Raw genomic sequence first — 6,267 nt, forward strand, 5'->3', positions numbered from 1 at the left:
CTAGCCTTGAGCAAAACAGCTAAGGGGCAGTGCCCAGTCTCTGAACTGGCACCAAAAGTAAAAACAAAAACAAAGCAAAGCTAAGGGAAGGGGTTAGGGTGAGGGAAAATGGAAGTGTTCATGGGTAAGATGCTGGACAGCTGAAGACCAGCTGCAGGAGGGCCTGAAATCTGCAGAGACAACAAGGGCCCTGGGGCCCCCTGAGGAATTGGGACTTCATTGCAAATGCACTGGGAAAGTACTACTCAGGGTTTTAAGAGGAGGCAACATGATCCATGGTCCATTTTGAGCAGCTTTCTGGTGGCTGGATGGAGACTGGGTGATGATAGAAGGGCAGAAGGGACCCTGGGAGGAAACTCTTGTAGGGGTGTGTGTGTGTGCGCGCACGTGGGCACGTGGGCACACATGCACACGCAGGGTGAAACTTCACTGATGGAAAAAGAGAGCCAAAGAATATTTGAAATGTACTTCAGAGACAGAAATGTTGAACTGGTAATTGAGCTGGAAATGGGCAGGAGCTACTACTATATATTCTTGTTTACTGGTCTTCTGGTCTATCTCCTGTTAGAATGCAAGCTCCACAAGGATGGGGATCTTGTTCATCACTGTTTAACTGAGTGATGTCGTGCAGGACAGTATGGGAAGAAGGCTGACGCTGCCCCCCACCCCCACACCCCCCACCCCGCCAACACATATCTTCTGGCTCCACCTCAGGGTAGGTGGGTGGGTGGTAGTAGCTGTTAGGAAAAGTCAAGCAGAGGAAAGGAAAGAAGAAGATAGAGACCTCAAAAGATCAGACTTTAATCATCACTGAAGAAGGGCACCAAGTAACACAGAGCAGAGTTGGAGATACAACGGGTATGGAAAGTGGGAAGTCCAGGGTTTAAGTGCAAGTCAAACAAGGAAGTCAACTCAGGTAGTTGACTTCAGGTTCTACCCAGCCCTCACTGTAATCCTAGCTACTCAGAAGGTTGAGATCTGAGGGTCACAATTTGAAGCTAGCTGGGGCAGAAAAATCTGTGAGGCTCTTATCTCCACTTATCCACCAGAAAACCAGAAGCGGAGCTGTGACTCAAAGTGGTAGAATGCTAGCCTTGAGCAGAAAAAGCTGTGGGATAGCACCCAGGCCCACAGCTCAAGCTCCACAACTGACAAAAAAGAAAAGAAAAAAAAGAGTTCCACCCTGGGCAATGCATACTTTCAGACAGGTAAGGTTTTTCCAAAAACTGCTCTGAGGCAGGGACTTCCAAAAATGGCCCTGGGGTGTGTGTGTTGGGGGGGAAGTAGACCACAAAGGTAGCAAAACCATGAAGATTGCCGTCCACAGACCCAGGAAAAAGGGGCAGAGGATGAAATCAAAGTCCAGTCAGGGAAGCAGGGAAGAAGCCAGCATGGTGGGCCCAGGTAGGCAGAGGTGATGGGAGCACAGCCAGGGGAGGGCTTGTATCTTTGGGCCAACTGTTCTATACACCAAGCAAGCAGGCCAGCACCTGGAATGGAGGCTGTGCTTGTGCTTGCAGGAGGAATGAATGGAGTTGACAGGGGATCTGTGGAATGGAACGAGACATGTGGGTGTCACCAGCCCCAGGAAATGTTGATGAGAGTGGGCATGGGTTACCTCGGAAAGAGTATATGGAGAAAGGGAGCCCCACCCACCAGTAGCAGCCAGGGATTGCTGCATTAGGAAGCAGGGAATGTAACTCAGCCAAAAGCAGGATGAGGCATTTCCAGACCAGGATGTACAGCCCCAGCATTGCCTAATCACTGCCCTTCCAAAGGATCATTGGAGAAGCAGGAGAGACTTGCGTGGGGTTGTTGCAACTGAGGCACCCAGGAGAGATCCAGGTACCCGGAGTCCCTGGCAGCCCTCTGCAGGGAGGCATTCTGTCCTGGTTTGGCTGTGGTGACTACATCTCCAGAGGACTGAGCCAGCTTGTGGGTGGATTCAAGAGTGCACAACAGGGCCTACAGCTCCTAACTCAGACACGTGCTTATTGACACATTCCACCAAGATCCCAGGAGGGGAGGTGCTGAATCACATGGGAACTTGAGCCCAGCTCATGCCTGTGATGCTAGTAGCTACACTGGAAGTGGAGATCTGAGGATTGAAGTTCAAAGACAGCCCAAACAGATAAATCTTATTTCCAATTAACCAGCAATGTGCTGGAGTGGAGGTGTGGCTCAGGTAGTAGAGTGCTGGCCTTGAGTAAAACAAGCTAAGCAAGGGTATAAAACCCCAAGTATGACACTGGGAGAGTAAGGGAGAGTGGGGGAGAGACTTAAGACCAGGATGGCAATCACTGCAGATTGGAAGTATCACAGATGTTCCTTTGTCTCCAGCCTACCCCTGATGGTCAGGCAGGAAGAGTTAGAATGACTGTAGTGTGAAATTCCACTCTGGTGTTAAAGAATTTGCAAAAATCCCTTTGGAAACCGAGTTCATGTGAGCCTGCTCAGAAGCACTGGTGTCTAGACCTGTCTCCATCACTAACTGGACACATGACACCAGAAGAGCCAGTGTTTCAGTGGGAGGAGGTCTAACCATCTTTTTGTTTTTGTGGGTTGTGGGACCTGAACTCAGAGCTTGAGCACTGTCCCTAAGCTTTTTTGCTCAAGTCTAGTGTTTATCGCATTGGGCCACAGCTCCACTTCTTCTAACTATCTTTTATGCTGAGCAGAAATTCTTCCCACAAACCCGTCTTAGCATGCTGACACAATCTCTCCAAACACATTTAGGGATGGGTGTTTCCCAAGGCTCATTTCTCTTTGGTAGTTTTGTTAGAAAGCTTCTCCTTTCCAAAGACCTGGAAGACCATACCAGATGGCCACAGTGCCACCTCCAGACAGTGGGATGTGGGGGGGGGGGGGACTTCCTTGTTGATTTGGTATGGGATGTTTTCCAAAATCTTGCATGAAATTTGTACTAGCAAAGAAAGCAATTAACTTCTTCATTTAAACCCAATTCAGATGTCCAAAATATCTTCCTTCCACCCCTCCCTCCCAGCCTCCCTCCCTCCCAACCTTCTTTTCTTTCTTGCCAGTTCTGGGGCTTGAACTCAGGGCCTGGGAACTATCCTTTAGTTTTTTTCCTCAAGGCTGTCATGCTACCACTTGAGCCACACAGCTCTACTTCAGGCTTTTTGATGGCTAACTGGAGAGAAGAGTCTCAGGGACTCTCCTGTCTGGACTGGCTTTTAATTGAGATCCTCAGATCTCAGCTGAGTAGCTAGGATTACAGGCATGAGCCACAAATACCCAACTGGTAATGATGACATTTCTATCAGAATCAAAACCTACTCCCGATAGTGTCCTTTACATACATGAAGATGGATATCAGGCTCCACCCAGGCCTCTCCTGCTTCTCTGGTCCTCCAACAACTTGGTTTCTAGACCAGTCCTACCCAGGTCCCTATTCTGTGTGTCAGAGAATGAATTCAGTGGCATTGTACTGAGTGTCAGCAACTGTTCATTAATGGCACCTAAGACATTCCTTTCGTGTGTGTTGCAGGGGGTATTTCAAGGGATGCACATACATATCAAAGGGAATGGGTTAAATTGCTCACTTCTTCAAGCTCTGATTTTTTAATCTATACAAGAGAGAAGAAATGCCTTTGATATAAAAATCAGTTGAGATTAAAGAAATGAAAAGCACTAGAAGCACAAATATAAAGTCTATGCCTTAACTTCTTGTTCAGTTTAGACACTGGTCAGGCTTAATCCACAGAGTTAGATGAGGTGGGTTTGAACCCCAGTTTTGTCACTTAACTGGCTGTGTAGCTTTGGAGAAATAGCCTGACAATGCTGTGATGCATTTTTCTCCATTAGAGAACAAAGACCAAAACCAATTCTTTGGTGTTATTTAGAATGCATTCTCCCTGCATTAAATGCATTGCCTCACACTTATTATACATTGGTTGTTTGGAATTATCCCCACTCTTACTCCTACAAGGAGATAGGGCTTTGCTGAAGTGAGGACAATTCATAGTAGTGTTTTGGAAAATGAGGCATCACACAGAAACAGTCCTGTTATTGGAATGGGGTGTGCTCGCCCCTCCCATGCTTAAGACAGTGACTCTGTGCTCAGCACTGATTGCAAGCTTTGCTGGAACTAACTTACTTCAATACCCAGCAGCTCAGTAGGGTAGATGCTATCTTTCCTCTCTTGGTGACGATGAGGAAGAGTGGTTCAGTAAGGTTAAACATCACTAGCCACCAGTGGCTCATGCCTGTAATCCTAGCTACTTTGGAAGTTGAGACCTGAAGATCCCAATTGGAAGCCTGCCCAGGTAGGCAAAATGGAGAGACTCTTATCTCCAACTAAACTTTACCAGGAAGCCAGAAGTGGAGGTATAGCTCAAGTGGTAGAGTGCTGGCCATGAGTAAAACAAACAAACAACTAAGAGAGAATACCTTGGCCTTCAGTTCAAGCCCCAGTACTGGCATCAGAAAGAAAGGAAGAAAGAGATGGGGGGAGGGAGGGAGAGAGGGAGGGAGGGAGGGAGAGAGGGAGGGAGGGAGGGAGAGAGGGAGGGAGGGAGGGAGAGAGGGAGGGAGGGAGGGAGGGAGGGAGGGAGGAAGGGAGGGAGTGAAGGAGGGAAGGAAAGAAGGAAGGAAGGAAAGGAAAGAAGGAAGGAAGAAGGAAATTAGAAAGAAAGGAAGGTTAAATATCACATCTAGAAATGGAGCCATCCCACAAGTGAGGGTGTGGCTCAAGTGGCAGGCACACAGGCACACACACACACACACACACACACACACACACATACACACACAGAGCTGATCCCCATCACCAGTGTCCAGTTTTCTTAAGTAGTTCCCCAGTTTGGACCCAACTTCAGCTCAGCCCAGCAGAAACCTGAGCATGGCTTCCTTGAGAGCGAGGCTGCTGTCTCTGTGAGGAGAGGTGGGGAGCCCCCTCTTCTTTTCTCACCCAGCTCTGTCCTTGTCCCCTCCAGTGCTCTGAGGGTGATACTTTCCCCCCATCCACTTGGCCTCTGGTACCACCATGCTGTTTGCTGGGGTCTCAGCCCCTAACCATGAAATGGTTCCAAAACAAAGCAAAACAAAAACCAACCACTTTGGACGTGGGCTCTGATGCGTAATATCATTAGGGATCCAGCAGTGCATCCCATCCCATTATCGCCTGGCCAGGCGAGCCTAGCTGCAAATGGTTTTCTTCTGTCTGGGGGGGTGGGAGGGTGCACAGCCCTATCTGCCCTCCTGTTGGAGGAGAGATTTTATCTGTAATTGACAACTGGCTGCCTGCCACCGCCTTGCCTGTGCTTCTGGCTCCGGCTCCCAACTGGTTTTCCACTGTTGAATTCAGTAATAGGCTTCCCATTGCTTTTTCTCTCTCTGCGGAAGGTTCTCTGGTCCTCACTCTCCTCTTGTGTGCTCCCTAGAGGGCTCTGGGTGTGCTTGTGGCCTTTAGTTGTGTGACTAGACACAGGGATCTGAGAAATCTGTGGAGCAAAACCGAGAGCTACAGACCAGGGCGAGGAGGAAAAGGACCCTTACCATATAGCTGCTGTACATCACGTACACACAACATGGCCACATTCTTATAAGGCTTCTAGAATAGGTATTGTTATTATCCCCTCAAGGGATGTGTCTCAGCCAGTAAATGGCAGATAGACAAAGCAGAGACTCATCTGTGTGCCTCAGTTTATGTCTGTAGTGAGAGAGAGTGAGGAAGAAGGTAACAGAAAGGAGAGATCAACCTGTGGCCTGGGTTACCCATAAGATTTATAAAGCTCACTGAAAAATGAAACTGCAGGGTCTCTTCTCAATGATGATCAACTTCACTATGCTGACAGCTGAGCTCTGGACTCAGCCGAGTGACAGCAGGGCTTCCCTGCTCGTAAGCCCACTGTGTACGGCCTCTAAGTGACTGGGAGCACAGTGAAGGTATTGGGTGGTGTCTGACATCCTATCTGGATCCAGGTGTCTTCACCCCCCATCTGTAAGTAGTCCCTGATCAGCTGGGTGCTCATACCTGTAAAATTCTACCTACTCAGGAGGATGAGATCTGAGGATGACAATTCCAAGTTGGTCCCAGGGAAGGAAAACAATGAGATTCTTATCTCCAATTAACTACCAGAAAGCCAGAAGTGGAGCTGTGGCTAAAGGGAGAGAGCATCATCCTTGAACAAAAAACTAAGGGATGGTGTCAAGGCCATGAGTTCAAGCCCCAGTACCAACACACACACACACACGCGCGCACACACACACACACACACACACACACAACCAAAAAAAACTCCTGAT

This window comes from Perognathus longimembris, chromosome 7 (assembly GCF_023159225.1).
Source record: "Perognathus longimembris pacificus isolate PPM17 chromosome 7, ASM2315922v1, whole genome shotgun sequence".
In the NCBI taxonomy this organism is placed as follows: Eukaryota; Metazoa; Chordata; class Mammalia; order Rodentia; family Heteromyidae; genus Perognathus; species Perognathus longimembris.